The 17,511-nt window shown below is 38.4% G+C and overlaps 2 pseudogenes; one reads left to right on the top strand and one right to left on the bottom strand.

Moving 5' to 3' along the window:
* Window positions 1-969: 969 nt before the first annotated feature.
* Window positions 970-1,536, top strand: LOC133093756 (large ribosomal subunit protein uL11-like; annotated as a pseudogene).
* Window positions 1,537-15,617: 14,081 nt separating this feature from the next.
* Window positions 15,618-16,092, bottom strand: LOC133093755 (large ribosomal subunit protein eL19-like; annotated as a pseudogene).
* Between the last annotated feature and the right edge of the window lie 1,419 nt (window positions 16,093-17,511).

Below are 17,511 nucleotides of genomic sequence, written 5' to 3'. Positions count from 1 at the left end.
TTGATATTTTTTTCTAAAGCAATATCTCTCTTTTCTTTTTTTTTTTATAAATTTATTTATTTTTATTTATTTATTTTTTTGGCTGCGTTGGGTCTTCGTTGCTGCCCACGGGCTTTCTCTAGTTGTGGCGAGCAGGGGCTACTCTTTGTTGTGGTGCGCGGGCTTCTCATTGCAGTGGCTTCTCTTATTGTGGAGCATGGGCTCTAGGCGCGTGGGCTTCAGTAGGTGTCACACGCGGGCTCAGTAGTTGTGGCACACGGGCTTAGTTGCTCCGCAGCATGTGGGATCTTCCCAGACCAGGACTCGAACCCGTGTCCCCTGAATTGGCAGACGGATTCTTTACCACTGCGCCACCAGGGAAGCCCAGTATCTCTCTTTTCTGTAGTCACAAAATCAACTGCCTTCCTCCACTCCAGGTTATCTTCATGATTCTTTATGAAGGCTTGCCTTTTTGCATTTATGTACCTAATGTTTCCCGAAGGACCTTCTGTCAGCATAGCCCTATTCCTGAACCCTCTTTAGCAGACAAATGATATGATTTTTGCACTCAAGGGGTATTCCTCACATTTAGGAAGTAAACATTTTAGTGTGTTCTTTATGACATCTATTATTACTGGATTTTTTCTCCTCTACTCTTCCTTTAAGTATCCCGGATGATAAAGGTTTTGGGCATCTGAAGTCATAAGTTTTAGTTCAGGAAGCCACAACAGTGCTGCAGGTGTTTCTGAGAACAGGATGTGCAGAAGGGTCCTAGAAGTGGCAGATGTGAGAAATCAACAGTAAATATTCACTCCCAAAAGGATGAGGTCAGATCACCAGTGAGAACATCTGTGATCAAAGAGGGCAGGTGCAATGAGAGGGTTGGCGATAGAAGGCTTAGAATATGTTTGGGCGAGGAGTCACACAGAGGTGGCAGATTTGAGAAAATAGCACTTTTAAAACAGAAGGGAGCTGTCAGCTTTCAGCTTGATGCGGCCAAGGTGCAACTTTCTTGGGTCATCCCAAATATGGGTTCATATGACACCAGCCACCTCCAACTTGCCGCCTAAGTTCAACCCCAAGGAGATAAAAGCTGTATATCTGAGGTGCACTGATGGGGAAGTCGGTGCCACATTTGCCCTGGCCAGCAATATCGGTTCCCTAGGTCTGTCTCCAAAAGAGGTTGGTGATGACATCACCAAGGCAACTAGTGATTGGAAGAGTCTGAGGATTACAGTGAAACTGACCATTCAGAACACACAGGCCCAGATTGAGATGGTACCTTCTGCCTCCGTCCTGATCATCAAAGCTGTCAAAGAACTGCCAAGAGAAAGAAAGAAGCAGAAAAACATTAAGCACGGTGGAAACATCACTTTTGATGAGATTGTCAACGTTGCCCAACAGATGAGGCACTGATCTTTAGCTAGAGAGCTCTCTGGAACCATTAAAGAGATCCTGGGGATTTTCCAGCCCGTGGGTTGCAGTGTTGATGGCTGCCACCCTCACGACATCAGAGATGACATCAACAGTGGTGCAGTGGAATGCCTAGCTAGTTAAGAACTACAAAGGAAAATAATTAAATAAAGGGTTATTTGATGAATAATAAATAAATAAATAAGAGGGGAGTCAGAAAGTGGAAATTAGGACAAGATTCCTTGGTGAAAGTGCTTCTTCACCAGAGGTGGTGAAGATACTATAGAAGTTTGGAACTGGTGGTGGGAGCCTTTGTGAACCAAGTTAAGATCTGAAATTTAGGTAAGACTTAGTACCAGAAGTGCAATTTATAATAGCAATAGAAGAGGGAGCTCTTCAACTGAGAAACTGGGAAAGCTACCCCTTCCCTCACTTCAAAAGATCCTCCTTCTAACTGAGAAAAATCTGACTTATTTAAATACAGTTGACAAAGTATTGTGCAACTAAAACATCCAAAGGAAGCTGCTCTAGGGAAACAAAAGGGCAAAAAAAAGACCTGAAAATAGATACAAAACTTCCCTACAGATTAACAACACTCCCTACAAAAACATCAGCCCAAAGCAGAAGAAAAGTGCAATATAACATTCCAACATGAATAAAGAGGGATAAAATCTTGATGCAATTGCAGACAGGAAAGAAAACAATAAAAAATAAATACATGACAACATACAAGGGAACTCCCATAAGGCTATCAGCTAATTTTTCAGCAGAAACTCTGCAGACCAGAAGGGAATGGCACAATATATTTAAAGTGATGAAAGGGAAAAACCTACAACCAAGAATACTTTACCCAGCAAGGCTTTTGTTCAGATTTGATGGAGAAATCAAAAGCTTTACAGACAAGCAAAAATTAAAAGAGTTCAGCACCACCAAACCAGCTTTACAACAAATGTTAAAGAATCTTCTCTAGGCAAAAAAGAAAAGGCCACAACTAGAAACAAGAAAATTGTGAAGTGAAAAACTCAGCAGTAAAGGCAAACACACAGTAAAGGTAGGAAATCATCCACAAACAAAACTCGTAGGGAGGATAAAAGACAAGAGAAGTAAAATCATCTATATTTACAATAAGCAGTTAAGGGATACATGAAACAATTAGCTATTAAATATTATATCAAAAACAGTAATCATGAGGGGAGGAGAATACAAATGCAGGGTTTTAAAAGTGCAGTTGAAATGAAGAGATCAGCAATTAAAACAATTATGTATACAGACAGCTATAAAAAAAAAAACCTCATGGTAACTGTAAACCAAAAACCTATAATAGATACACAATTAAAAAAGAAAAAGGAATCCAAACATAACACTAAAGGTAGTCATCAAATCACAGGAGAAGAGAACAAAAGAAGAAGAATGGCAAAAAAAGACATACAAAAACAAATCTCAAACAGTTAACAAAATGGCAATAAGAACATACACAGTGATAATTACCTTAAATATAAACAGACTAAATGCTTCAACCAAAAGCCACAGAGTGGTTGAATGGATACAAAAACAAGACTTGTACATATGCTGCCTACAAGAGACTCACTTCAGACCTAGGGACACATACAGACTGAAAGTGAGGGGATGGAAAAAGGTATTCCATGCAAATGGAAATCATAGTCAATGGTGAAAAGTTGAGAGCATTTCCTCTAAGATCAGGAACATGACAAGGATGCCCACTCTCACCAATTTTATTCAACATAGTTTTGGAAGTCCTAGCCATAGCAATCAGAGGAGAAAAATACATGAAAGGAATCCAGATTGGAAAGGAAGAAGTAAAACTGTCACTGTTTGCCGATGACATGATACTATACACAGAAAATCTGAAAAATGCCACCAGAAAACTACTAGAGCTCATCAGTGAATTTGGTAAAGTTGCAGGATGCAAAATTAATATACAGAAATCTGTTGCATTTCTATACACTAACAACGAACTATCAGAAAGAGGAATTAAGGAAACATCCCATTTACCATCACATCAAAAAGAATAAAATACCTAGGAATAAACCTAGGTATAAAATAAAATAAAATACCTCAGGAGGCAAAACATCTGTACTTGGAAAACTATAAGACACTGATGAAAGTAATTGAAGATGACACTAACAGATGGAAAGATATACTGTGTTCTTGGATTGGAAGCATCAATATTGTTAAAATGACCATACTACCCAAGGCAATCTACAGATTCAATGCAATCCATATAAAAGTACCAATGGCATTTTTCACAGAACTAGAACAAATAATTTTAAAATTTGTATGGAAACATGAAAGACCCCAAATAGTGAAAACAATCTAGAGAAAGAACAGAGCTGGAAGAATCACAATCCCTGACTTCAGACTATACTACAAAGCTACAGTAATCAAAACAGTATGGTACTGGCACAAAAACAGACACATAGAATGGAACAGGAAAGACAGCCCAGAAATAAACCCATGCACTATGGTCAATTAATCTATGACAAAGGAGGCAAGAATATACAATGGAGAAAAGACAGTCTCTTCGATAAGTGGTGCTGGGAAAACTGGACAGCTACATGTAAAAGAATGAAATTAGAACACTCTCTAACACTATATACAAAATAAAATCAAAATGGATTAAAGACCTAAATGTAAGACCAGATACTATGAAACTCCTTGAGGAAAACATAGGCAGAACACTCTTTGACATAAATTGCAGCAATATTTATTTTGGATCCCTCTCCTAAAGCAAAGGAAACAAAAGCAAAAATAAACAAATGGGACCTAAATAAAACAAAGTTTTTCACAGCAAAGGAAACCATCAACAAAACAAAAAGACAACCTACTTAATGGGAGAAAATATTTGCAAATGATATGACCTATAAGGGGTTAATATTCAACATATATAAACAGCTCATACAATTCAACATCAAAAAAATAAAAATTAAAAAATGGGCAGAAGGACTGAATATATATTTTTCCAAAGAAGAAATGCAGATGGCCAACAGGCACATGAAAAGATGCTCTACATCACTAATAATCAGGGAAATGCAAATCAAAACCACAATGAGATATCACCTCATACTGGTCAGAATGGCTATCATCAAAAAGAACACAAATAACAAATGTTGGCGAGGATGTGGAGAAAAGGGAACCCTCCTACAGTGTTGGTAGGAATGTAAATTGGTGCAGCCACTGTGGAAAACAGTACGGAGGTTTCTCAAAAAAACTAAAAATAGAACGACAGTATGATCCAGCAATTCCACTCCTGGGTAAATATTGAAAAAAACCAAAAACACTAATTCGAAAAGGTATTGATACATGGACCCCAACGTTCATAGCAGCATTAGTTACAATTGCCAAGGTATGGAAGCAACCTAAGTATCCATCAACAGATGACTGGATAAAGAAAATGTGATATATATATATATATATATATATATATATATATATATATATATATATATATATATATATATATATACACACACACATAGACACAATGGGACACTACTTGGCCATAAAAAAAAATGAAATTTTGCCATTTGCAGCAACGTGTATGGACTTGGAGGGCATAATGCTAGGTGAAATACATCAGACAGAGAAAAACAAATACTACAAGATATCACTTATACATGAAATCTAAAAAAATACAATAAACTAGTGAACATAACAAAAAGAAGCAGACTCAGAGATACAGAGAACAAACTAGTGGTTACCAGTGTGGGGAAGGGTGAAGGGGTGAGGGAGTGGGAGGTACAAACTATTGGGTGTAAGATAAGCTACAGAGATGTATTGTACAACTTGGGGAATATAGCCAATATCTTGTAATAATTGTAAATGGAGTGTAACCTTTAAAAAATAAATAGATACATTAACACAGGGAAGACTTGGCCACCAAAGGAAGCTGATGGTCAGTCAATAGGAAGATTTGAAATGGTACCTAGTAAAATTTAGGAAAGAAATGGAATAAACAGAATCATTTCATAAATAAAGACTAAATTACAAATAGCATAAGAAGAAATAGACCCTATAGAAAGCACAGCAGGACACAGAGTATACATATGGAAAAAATGAAGTATAAGGGAAATAAGCAAAAAGATTTTTTTAAAGTAAATGTGGGGCTTCCCTGGTGGCGCAGTGGTTGAGAATCTGCCTGCCGATGCAGGGGACACGGGTTCGAGCCCTGGTCTGGGAGGATCCCACATGCCGTGGAGCAACTAGGCCCGTGAGCCACAACTACTGAGCCTGCACGTCTGGAGCTTGTGCTGTGCAACAAGAGAGGCCACGACAGTGAGAGGCCTGCGCACCGCGATGAAGAGTGGCCCCTGCTCACCACAACTAGAGAAAGCCCTCGCACAGAAACGAAGACCTAACACAGCCAAAAATAAAAAATAAATTAATTAATTAAAAAAAAAAAAAAGAAAAGATTTTTTTAAAGTAAATGTTATAAATGGTAGGCAAAAATGATTCAAAATATGAATAATTGGAGTTCTTCCAGTTGGAGGAAATACAAAAGAATGGAGTAAAGCAAACACTAGAAAATGCTGTGAAATAGGACTTGAATTTGTATATTAAAAAGCATATCCAAGATATGGAAAAAAACTATCTCAGAATGATCAATACCAAGACATATCCTACTAACACGTACCCTGCCAACACAAGATGTAGCCTACTAACACTAGTAGCGCACTTTGAGAATCTGGGCAAAAACATTGTGTCCTTTATAAGGGAAAGAGACAAGTTGGCATAGCTAGAGTCAATGCTAACAGAAACAGAACAATATTTATCAGATACTTGAGGAAAGTTTGAGCCAAGGATTTTAAATCCATCCAAGATATTCTTCAAGTGTCAAATGTACAGGCAAAAATTTCTGCAAATTCATAGACTGAGGGAATACTATCTGCATTAGGCCTTGCTGAAGTACCTCCCAAAGAACAAAATTGACCCAAGCAGAAAAATGATCAGGGAAACATCAGCAAAAGTCCTGAGAGTGAACACTGAATGTATTTAACAATGAAACTATGGCTAAAACAAGGACTAACATAAGGGTTACAAAATAAAATGTAATATGATGATTGTATTTATATAAGCTTTCACTATGGAGGCTGTTATATTAAAAATTATAGTCCTTATGATATTTTTATTCTAGTGACTGTCTTTATAGTTAGACTTTTACATAAAACTCTTAGAACCCTCTTTCTTCAGGCAGTATCTATTGACTCCTACTATGAATATCAAGTGAATTAGCTTGTAACTCCTTCCTTTCTTTTCTTTGTAGCTTTCTCTACTCAATTTTAGTTAACAATGTTATTATTTATTATGGGCTGAATTGTGTCCTCCCAAAAGGCATGAGGTATGTATATGCTTATTTTATAAGATAAAATGACATGTCTTTTTCCAAAGTGATTGTACCACTTTACATTTTCACCAACAATGTGTGAGAGATTCAGTTATTTCACCACCTTGCCAGCATATGGTGTTGACAGTCATTTTAATTTTAGCCATTCTGATGATTATATAGTGACTCATTGTAATTTTGGGGTTTGTATTTCCCAGTGACTAATGATGTTAAGGAAGTTTTATGTGTGTTTCCTTGTTTTTCCCCATGACCGGAGCTTCCTCTTTGGTACTAAACTGTCTAAACCCTCAAAATCCTGTTAGGATCATGAACAAAATTGCTTTAGACCTTTGATTTGGAAGGTGTCACAATTTTCAAATTTAATCTTCCTCTTCTCTTTTCATTATTCAAAGCTTCTTTCTTTCAGGAAACATTTTAGTTTTATTTTATAAAGGTTCCAAGCTACTTCTGTTAAAATTATTCCTAGATATTTTATGTATTGATATTTGTGGCTAAACAAGATATCTTTTAAAAAATATTTTCTCTATTTGTTGATACTGTATATGAAAAGTTGATTTGTAGATATTCATCCTGCATCCAGCCAGGATGCAGGATAACTTATAACTTACAAGAAAGTTTATAACTTTCTTGTAAGTTATAATAGTTTTTCAGTTCTAGTTATAATCATATCACATTAAATAAGTTTTTTTCAAACAGATCTTTTCCTTTAGCTTTTCTATTGCATTGCCTATAATAGTGGTGCTCAAACAGGGTGATTTTTGCCTCTCAAGAGATATTTGGCAATGTCTGGAAACAGTTTTCCCACAACTGGAGAAGGTTCCATCTAGTAGGTAGAGGCCAGGGATGCTGCTAGACACCTTACAATGCAAAGGATTACTCCACATAACAAGGGTCATTTGCCTCAAAATGTTGGTAGTACTGAGGTTGAGAAACGCTGCTTGAGAACATTCAGAAAAAACAATAAGTAGTGCTGAGCATAATGCAGTCTTGTCTTATTCCCAATTTAATGTGAATTTCTATCATTCATTAACAAGTATAAAATTGGATATAAATTAGTAATTATAAAAGTGAGAATTTATTCAAGAATGCTTTGTAAACTAGTATTTCTCCAGTGGTGACAAGCTCGCCGTGGCAGTGATTTTCAAGATGTGTGACTTGTAGAAAAGGTGTGAAGAGGTAGGACAAGAAGTCCACTATGTGGTTGACTATTCCCTGGGGGCATACCATTTCCCACTAGAATTGCTAAAGCATAAAGCACTATAGAATGTTAATATCAGCCAGACTACTTTGGACCTGCCTGTAGAAGCCCATGCCCTTATATTTTGCTTGTAAACAATGATATTGTTCACAGTGAAGCTCTTTGGGTTAAAAGCATCTGTGAGCTTAATGTTTGTATGTCTGAATAGGTCTATTCTACCCTAACTCTACTAATTTTCCCTCTCAGCATTTTGAAGATGTTTTTTCATTTCTTTGCTTCTAATATTGAGATACATCAGGTTTTCTTAAATGATGACTTAGGCAAACTTTTTCATCCTTGATGCTCTAAAATTTCACTATAATGGATCTTTCTCAGTTTCTTTCCTCTTGGAACTCTAATTAGATCTTTTGTTGGAACTCCATGTTTTAACATTTTAAAGACCATTTCTTTACTCCTTTGTCAGAGAATCTTAGCTTACTTCTAGACCACTCATTTGATTAACTGTGTGTATTTGAATATTCAGCCCATTTGTTAACTTGAATTTTTCCAAGATATCTAGTTGGTTCTTTCTTATGATCACTTGTTCTTGTTTAGAACAAGATACTTTTTTTTTTAATGTGCAATCTTTATTAATACAAATGTAACATAACGAGTGGGCATTGAACATTTTAAAGCATACATGGCATATGGATTTTTGCACAGTGATTGCAGTAGTAATGACAAGCTAAAAACATTCATGCAACATAGGAATGAATAGAAGAACAGAGTAAACATGGACATACATTCAAAAGAAAGGGGATGTGGGGGGCTGTTCAATTCATATAAATTTTCAGTTACGCAAGATGAATAAGTTCTAAAGATCTGTTGTACAACATAGTACCTATAGTTAACAAGACTGTATTTTTAAAATATTTATTTATTTATTTATGGCAGCGTTGGGTCTTAGTTGCATCAGGTGGGATCTTCGTTGAGGCATGTGGGATATTTCCTTGCGGCGCGGGGGCTCTTTGTTGTGGCACGTGGGTTTCTTTTTTTTTCCCCTCTCTCTCTAGTTGAGGCGCGTGAACTCAGTAGTTGTGGTGCGCGGGCTTAGTTGCCCCGTGGCCTGTGGGGTCTTCGTTCCATGACCAGGGATGGAACCCGTGTCCCCTGCATTGGAAGGCGGATTCTTTATCACTGGACCACCAGGGAAGTCCCAACAATACTGTATTGTGCACTTAAAAATTTAAGTGGGTAGATTTCAAGTTAAGTATTCTTACCACAATTTAAAAAAATAAAATAAAAGAAGCGTGGTTCAAAAATAAGTAGTTTCAGCAAAACATAAACATAAAGTGGAAATCAAGCTTTTTAAGCAATTCAACATCACTTTTCATGAACACCATAATAGAGAATATTTATCAGACAGTTAATTAATCCTTCCTCAGCTCCACCACTAAGTAGCAGTATGACTTTGGGCAAGTTACTGCTTTGTCTCAGTGTCATCTGTAAAATGGAGATAAAAAAGAACCTATCTCATAGGTTTGTGGTGATGATTAAATATGTAGAACAAGATACTTCTAATATTAAATGTTTTAAGATTCTGTCTCAATTTCAGTGACATGTTTTCTTATTCTAAGTGCTTCCATTATGTACTGGCTTTCCAAGTTTAAGAAATGGCACTGTTTATTATACAAATAACAGAATACATAATCTGAGCAGGTGCTGTTTTTAGATACTTTACATACTTAATCCTCTTATTAACTTTATGAACTAAGTAATATTAATCCTACTTTACAGGTGACTAAACTGTATCAATGAGTGTGGTAAATAAAAACTTATTCAAGGCCATGGAGCTGGTCAGTTTTAAAGCCAGGACACAATCCTATAGCGCCCCCTTTCTTCCCAGGTGGTACTAGCCACCTGAGGTCCTTGGGTCTGACTCAAGCTTGCATGCTCATTGTTTGCTCCTGAAAGCAATTACCCCAGTAGCTTGCTAGGTAGCCCACAGTGGAGGGGGTAGGGCCATCCCAACACTTGTCTGTAGTGTCTTAATTGCCTAGGTACCCTCCTGTTCCCTATGCCTACCTCCAGCTGTGGAAATGCACCTGGGTTGCAACTGCCTATTCACTGTATATCTTTCAAGTGAGAGTCACCTTTTCTAGACCAAGAGTTCTTGTTTAAGTTTTAGCTTTGCATTTACTTAGAAAACCCTACTATTTTGTAAACTTAAGATGTGTATACAAGCTGGGGGAGGAGAACATTAGGGAGATCTAAGGTTTCACTACTTAATTTCTGCTATATCCACTTGGACTAGCTGAATTCACCAAATCCTGACTCTGTATCCGGGTGTTGAGGAAAGCCTTTTTTTTTTTTTTTAAATGCACCCACTGTACCTCAGGAAGCTTTCACCAAACTCACATTAATGAACCTAACCCTTCTTGTGCTCCAATATCAATCTCTTTACACATAATTATAATGCAAAACAGATTTATTTGTGAGGTGAAAAGGAAAGCACACTTCTGTCAAATGGAGAAGATCAAGATTCTTAAGTAGCTGACTTTGGGACCTGCTGGGTGGGAAGATTTGCTGTGTTGCCTTCAGATGTTGTCTCTTTACCTGATGTTTCAGATGCTTCAGCAGCTTTTTCAGGCTGTCCTTCACTCTGGGCCGCCTTTTCTAAGTCCTTCTGATAGTTAAGCTGGTATTCCAGATAGCTTATGTTCCTGGTCTGTTCATCCAGGAACTTTTTCATGAAGCGTGAGAGCTACAGAAATAAAACAAGGAAGAACTCATCAAGGCCCTTGTCTGCAATGGGAGGCAATCTAAGATCTTGCTACCCAAATTATAGCTCAGTCCTAGTCCAGCAGTCCTAGGAGCTTGTCAGAAATGCAGAATCCTGAATCCCTTCCAGGCCTACTAGATCAGAATCTATATTTTAAGAAGCGACTAGGCAATTCATATGCATATTGAAGTTCAAAGAGCACTGATCTATGACCTTCAAGACCTCTAGATGAATACAAACATCCACTTTCAATGAGTATGAGTGTTAAGGCATCTCATCAAAAGTACAGATTAATTTAAGTAATAAGCTACTACTGCAATGTTTTTCCACCCTATCTCAATGACATGTAAGTTTCGAGTAGGCTCCCAGACCCCATTCAAGGATTTAAATTTTAGTGTTCTGGCATAAGGCTCAGGCATTTGATCATTTTCAGGGCTCCTCAGCGAGTCCAATATGCATCTAGGTTGATAACTTTTCTACTAGGTCATTTTCTTCACTTCGACTTCCAGAGAAGTTAAAGGGTTGGTGAGAAATAAGTTACCACTGCGAGCTAGAGTGCTCACTATTAACCCAGAATACTTCAGAGAAGTCTATAGAATAGGTCACCCCTGACATTCACTTTTGTAGGGGCAGTCTAGGACAGTGGTTCTCAAGATGTGTTTATTTATATCCAGAGTACATTATTCCTGAGAAGTCTTCTTCCCATCTTGTATTGAGTTGCATTTCTCCTTACCAGGACACCTACTCCTCCCACTTCCCAACTACTCCAAGAAATAAGTTCATATATTTCCTTCGGGGGAAATAGACACATTAGATAATCCATTGCCTTGGGCTCTTTCCCAAAAGCAAGCCATAATCCAGAAGTGAAAGATGACACTGCTTTCAGAACCAGTTTACTACTTACATTGGTTTCTTTATTCTTAGAAGCCAAGGTCTTCAGTTCTTGCAGCAACGTGTTTAACGCTTTCTCCAACTGCAGAGCAGACTCTACAGCTTGTTTGCCAGTTCCCCAGTTATCTATATCGGGCCTCTGTTGGAGAGAAACAGGGGAGTCACTATCCTACCTGAGGCACAGCTTGGTTACATCCTACTTCCTGGGTAGATTTATGACTAGGTTCTCAGAGGTCAATGATTTCCACACTTCCTGGCACAATGGAATCAGTGGAGCACCTTAAATACTGATGTCTGGCTTTCAACTGCAGACATTCTGACTTAATTGGTACAGAGGAGCAGTGTTTTTAAAAGCTCTCCAGGTGACTTTAATGTTCTACAAAGCATGGGTACCACTAGCACAGTTATATGCACTATTCCATTAGCTTTGGGATTTCATTAGCTTTGGATGGTGGTTCAGTTCAGTCACCAGACATTTAGTTTTCTTTATAGACCTGGAGTTAAAAGACACCCCCTCAGATAAGTAGGAATATTTCTAAATGTAATACCTTCGACTAAGGCTCAGATTGTTTCTTTAGTGTCTGTTCCAGTGAAAAAGAGTTTGTTTTACTACATTGAAGAGACAGCTGTATTAAATACCTGAGTGTACATCTGAATTAAAGATCTAATATAGGATACTAACAGCTCTAGGAAGAGACCAGTAGTTCTTCTCAAACTATACAGAGGATTAGAATCATCTGGAGAGCTTGGTAAGACACAGCTCCTTGGGCCCCATCCTTAGAGAGTCTGATTCAGTTTATCAGAGTGAGGTCAATGAATCTGCATTTCCAGTGAGCTCCCAGGTGATGCTGGTGCTGCTGGCCCAGAGATGACACTTTGTATGGCTCCTTGAGAAAAGCCAAACATACATTTAGCGGCTAAAGTTCACTCAAAATGATATGAAGAGGCTACAAAGAAGACACATGCTTGCCCTCAAATCCCATGTAGGAACATGAGTAAGCTAACAAGTCAGGTAGCAACTAATAATTTAGTTCTCTAGACCCAGCAAAGGCCCCATGGAGATCATCATAACAAAGTTACATAGTCACCTTAATCACCGGAAGGCAGACTTTACACTTATATTTTCTTAGATATTTTATGAATTGCTTTGCATGCTCCCTCTTCACCTCAGCTTGGTCTTGGAAGAATGTATGAAAAGAAGGCACTTCTGTATCTTCAATGTAATAACAGGCCTGAGACAGGGATAAGAATAGGAAGAGACTGGAGGTGAGAGAAGTCTATGTTTAAGACTGTAATCTCACACAAACTCACTTTGTTGTCTCTGTGGCTACCCAAAAGAGGCCTTCTTTGTTCAGTCCAGGGTCCTCAGTTTGTCCTTTGACTTCCAGAAGGCCCCAGCTGCCTTCCTGAACCCAGGCTACTTCAAAGAGAAGCCACCCAGATTCTAACATGTTGGTGCCTAGCATTTTGCCATTAGGCCTCTTTAAGGGTCAGATTTATGAACCCTATATGCTAACACTATAACCAGTAATTATGTTGACAAGTGGCAGAAGTCCAGCATAAATTAAGTGACGTTGTAAAGTCAATCTATTTCATTAACCCTACCACATCTACATTAGCTCTAAAATAGCAGACGGGTGAAAAATTATTTATAACAGTGTCTGATGCCCATACAAGTTTTGGGAATCCTCTGGAAAAGAACTGTGATTCTCCCAATAATAGCCCACAGTTTGCAATCACAGCTCTAAATCATCGGGCCACAGAGAAGCAAAATCCCAGCCACTAAATTGTTGTTACATCTAGTATCAAACAAAAAACATGGCCATAACCACAATTAGAAAGGATATATAAGATATATTATCCAGATCAGAGCTGAAACCTCCCTCACAGTGGCTCAAGGACCCATACTAACCATAGATAAATAAGCATCACTGACATGCAGCTCATAAGATGCTATTTGATTAATAGCAACCCTACACTCTTCAGAAAGAAGGCCCTCTGCCTGGGATGCCATCTCAACTTTAGGAAAAACCAGGCATAAAAAGTGCTACCCACCAAGGTAAGGGACTTCTTAAATACTAACAAGCATATAACCAGCCTACTTCTATCCAGCTGAAAACAAGATGAAATTCCATCCAGCTGAGATTAAGAGCTACCAACCTACCAATGAGGACATTGTTTCTACACAAAAGAACCAATCTGACTAGAGAAAAAGGTTGAAAAAAGTTAATCCTCCTAACTATCCCAGCCAGTGTTTAGTATTCTCTCTCATGTTCTATCTGACTATGATTTGAGAGGGCTGATTTACTTCCTGAATAGGGAAGTGTTAACAGAGTAGATTAATTACCTTTAATTGTTTCCTTTTTTCAAAAAGTACTTGTGGCATATCATGCTAGGTCCTATGGAGAATCTAAGAAAACTACTAAAATACATTTTTTGCCTATAAGGGACATATCCCCCATCCCGTAAGGCCTCAACATACACAGCTGATCTTAAGGCAGGATATGATGGGACTTCTGAATTGTCAAAGGCATATTTAGATGAGGGGATTAGGGCAGATTTCGTTGGTAAATTAGCATTTGAAATTGGCCTTGGAAGGTGAGTAAGAATGTAGAGAGGTGGAAATGGAAGAAGGGCATTTCACCTGGAGAACAGGTACACACAGGCTGTAGGGACAAAATATGATGGGTTTCTCCAAACTGCAGTAAGACTGTTCCATCTGGGAACCTTTTGGCTCTTTCTTCATTAGTAAGTAATAGATGCTGAATGAATATTTGTTAAGTAAAAATATATTTTACACATGCAGTGGTATAAGATTTCCCATAGTCTGGTGAATTCTTAGTTTGAGCCTAAGCCATGTCTGGTTGAACTGAAATAGAAGTGAAAAATATTTCCATATTTTTAGAAAATAGAAAAAAGAAAAAAAATTACCTATAAAGCTACCACACTAACTCATCTGTTGTTGATGATGTGTTTCTTTCCTCTTTTTTTCTGTATATTGGTGAGGTCATTTTTAAGTGATTAGATAGTATTTTTTTAAAAAATTTAATTTGTTTTATTGAAGTACGATTGATTTACAATGTTGTGTTAGTTTCTGCAAACTAAATCTCAAATATTAATAGAGAAATATGAGTCGTAGGGGAGTAGGAAGTTGAGGGAAGTCCAAATAGAGTAGCAGGGAATAAGGGTACCTAGATAATTTAAATCAGGGAACGTGTCCAGATCTAGTTGAACTTTATTCTTTGGTTGGAATGACTTCTGTAAGCGACTTACGAAGTACTATTGGAGATGTTTAAAGAATATTGGAGAGAAATGCCAAAATACAACTAAAGACTTTTATATCTTGGCAGAAAAAAATGCAGAAATTTGCACTAGATGAAAATACGTATAGTTACACCAACTGGCATCTGAAAATCAAGGGTGGCCATTTATTGGATTGGGAACAACTTAGCACAAGGCTTGGGTGACGTGTTACAAGGCATTACACTCCACATTATCTTCTTTTTTATTTATCTTTCTTAAGTCAACAATTTGGATGAATAGAGTTTTATACCGTAATCGAAGTCACAAACGTCACAAATCTGGAAGGAATAATTAGCATGCATCATGACATACTAAGAGCCAACAGAACTCAACAGGTTAAATCAAATTGGTTGAAGCTAATAGGATGAAATGTAACTAAAGATGAACGTAAAATCCTATATTTCAGTTCAGTAAATCAATAGCCCATAAACAGAGAGAGGGAGATCTCATTGAACAGTAGTTCATGTGAAAAAGACTCAGATTTTTAATTGGTTGAATGTTCAACATATCCAAAGAGCTGACAGAAAAATAAATGCAATTCATTTTTTCCACCTCAGGCAGATAAAGGCTTGTTTTATTGAACGACAGATCTATACAATTGCAGAGGCCACTATGTACAGACAAGAGATGGAGAGCTTTAGTTGTTGGTCTCATTCCTCGTGATCTCTTCCTGCTTGGCTTGGAGTTGCTCTCAGAGTGCTTCCTTGATCTTAGACCTCAGTCTGGTCAGCCAGCTGCATCTTGCTGGGCTTGTCTGTTTTCAGCTTGTGGAAGTGTTCCGTGCGAATCCACTTGTTTTTAAACACGTTCCCCTTCACCTTCAGGTGCTGGCTGTGATACATGTGGTGGTCAGTCTTCTTAGATTCATGGTATCTTCTGAGCAGCCAATGCAGAATTCTCATCCAGGATACCTCCTCAGGCATTTGAACAATGATAGTACATTTTGCATGCCCATGTCCCCATCCCTGCCCTTGAGACAGGCCAAGGTGTTTCTCCAGCACTGAGCCCAGGAATGGACAGTTAAAGGTTTCCAGATGATCAGCCCATCTTAGATCAGCTTCCCAATCCATTGTTGGGAATTGACATTGGTGATTTCGTTGGTCTCATTTGGGTCTGACCAGACCTCTTTTTGCTGCAGTGAAGGATAGTGGAGGTGAGCCTCTTTTGAAGCCTCATGGCTGCAATTCAGTTTTCAATTAGCCATTTTAGTGACCAGATCACAGGAGGTAACTAGTCCTGTTGTAACTTGGCAGTGACTCTTGTTTGAAGGGTCCATCCAACACACACTTACCTAGCACTTCCCAAAGTAGCTGATCAGTGCTACATAGTAATAAAGGTAAACAAAGACTTGAAGAGCTTTTTGTTTAACATTTTATCATATTTATATTTAATTCTGGTGCCACATTTTTGAGATATTGATGAACTGTAACATAACTGAATGAAGGGGAGTTTTATTTATTTCAATATTTGTGTTATACAGGGTTAACGCCTGACCCAGCAAAGACCCTCCTGGACCCCGTTTCTAGGCTACAACCAGCACTGTTGGACTAGTCACTGCCTGGGTCATAGCAGTTGTTAAATATTTTGAATATAACCCTGAACCTATTGAAATGTTAGGGCTGCAAGATATAGAAACTAATGAGTGTCTGCTCTGCTCACAAACTCTTTCAGTTTCTGGGAAGACTCAAATATGTCAGGGCAGGTTCAAGCCGCATGAGCTGGCCATTCTGGCCATGGGTGATTGGACCAGGGATAGACACTGCACCCAAGCTGAGCCAATGAGTTTCTCTCTTCAGAAACTTGACCTGAAAGACACAGCAGTTGGGACTTGTTGGGGCTGAGTCACCATAATGACATCATTGCCCAAAGGGGAAGGTCCATGAATTCCTGGTTCTACCCTATCCAGGGTTTGGATGTTTAACTCTTCCAGTAGTAGCTTTCCAATAAATTCCCATTTTTGCTTACATTTGCTAGAGTAGCTGTTTCTTGTAACCAGAACTCTTAACTAATATCCTATATTAGCATGTGGAATGAGTACTACTCGTTGTCTTGTTCACAGCCTCCAGCACCAAGCATGGTGCCCAGCATGGATTAGACACTCAAGAAATATTTGCTGCCTCAATAAACAGCTCTCTGTAGGAAGGAGAAGAGCACCTTGAATCTGTCTATCTATCTATCTATCTATCTATCTATCTATCTATCTATCTATCTATCTATCTGATTTGAATAAATATATAGGGTTGAAAATGGGGACATTTCATCCACATTGCTTGAGTATGTATGGTCTCTGGAGGAAAAACAAATTTATGTGCCTCTTGCTTTTATGGCATTTTTTTTTTTCTTTCTTTCTTTATTTTTGGCTGTGTTGGGTCTTCGTTTCTGTGCGAGGGCTTTCTCTAGTTGCGGCAAGTGGGGGCCACTCTTCATCGCGGTGCGCAGGCCTCTCACTGTCGTGGCCTCTCTTGTTGCGGGGCACAGGCTCCAGATGCGCAGGCTCAGCAATTGTGGCTCACGGGCTTAGTCGCTCTGCGGCATGTGGGATCTTCCCAGACCAGGGCTCGAACCCGTGTGCCCTGCATTGGTAGGCAGATTCTCAACCACTGC

The sequence above is a fragment of the Eubalaena glacialis genome, chromosome 6 (assembly GCF_028564815.1).
Source record: "Eubalaena glacialis isolate mEubGla1 chromosome 6, mEubGla1.1.hap2.+ XY, whole genome shotgun sequence".
NCBI classification, from domain to species: Eukaryota; Metazoa; Chordata; class Mammalia; order Artiodactyla; family Balaenidae; genus Eubalaena; species Eubalaena glacialis.
Note: the sequence above shows the minus strand (reverse complement) of the source record. Positions and strands in the feature narration are given on the sequence as shown.